The sequence below is a fragment of the Apodemus sylvaticus genome, chromosome 10, assembly GCF_947179515.1.
Source record: "Apodemus sylvaticus chromosome 10, mApoSyl1.1, whole genome shotgun sequence".
In the NCBI taxonomy this organism is placed as follows: domain Eukaryota; kingdom Metazoa; phylum Chordata; class Mammalia; order Rodentia; family Muridae; genus Apodemus; species Apodemus sylvaticus.
Window position 1 is genome coordinate 28,787,129 of NC_067481.1, and position 767 is coordinate 28,787,895.

General features: G+C 50.1%; 1 non-coding gene across 1 annotated transcript; it reads right to left on the bottom strand.

The window, feature by feature from the left end:
- LOC127695640 (U1 spliceosomal RNA) lies at nt 1–163 on the bottom strand. Its single transcript, XR_007980022.1, has one exon. It is a non-coding gene; the product is annotated as a U1 spliceosomal RNA (small nuclear RNA).
- Nucleotides 164–767: the final 604 nt, after the last annotated feature.

The window sequence follows — 767 nt, forward strand, 5'->3', positions numbered from 1 at the left end:
GGAGAGATTGAGAATGCAGTCCCCCACTACCACAAATTATGCAGTTGAGTTTCCCCACATTTGGGGACATCGCAGGGGTCAGCACATCCAGAGTGCAATGGATAAGCCTCACCCTGGGAAAACCACTTTCATGATCATGGTATCTCCCCTGCCAGGTAAGTATCTGAACTCTGGCTAGCTGGTTCAACTCAGCCGTTCTGGCCCAAACTCCTCTCCAAGGTATCCCATTCAGTCTGGCTTCTCTCGGCTTCTCACTGAATTGCTTTGCTTGGCCTCAAACTAACTCTGGCCATTTGTTCTAATCATCTGGCTCCTTCTTATCTCTGGCTTCTCATGCCTCTGCTGGCCTGCACAGAACCTCATGAACTCCACTGCTCCTGCTCTCTCTCTCCCTCCTTCCCTCCCTTCCTCCCTCCCTCCCTCCCTCCCTCTCTGTACTGCTGTACTCTGTACTCTGTACGGGAGCATTCTATCTCTGACTTATTCTGTCAAACTTTTCTCTAATCCATCTTTGTCTGCCCCTCAATTTGATGTCTGCACCACTACTGCCCAACCTGACAAGACTTTAAGACTGTGTGAAGTCTCCTCTGGAAAGGTAACTGTTCCCCATGTCCCCTGCCCCAAACCCAGCCCATCCCCCACCCCCAGCTGGGACACTTTGCTTCTTCAAGCATGGTATTTCTGGGGAATTTCCTATGTCTTTGGAGTTCATTGTTTCAGTTGTCTGATAGATTAAGAGAATATTGTTCCTGCCACCTCCTGCTGCC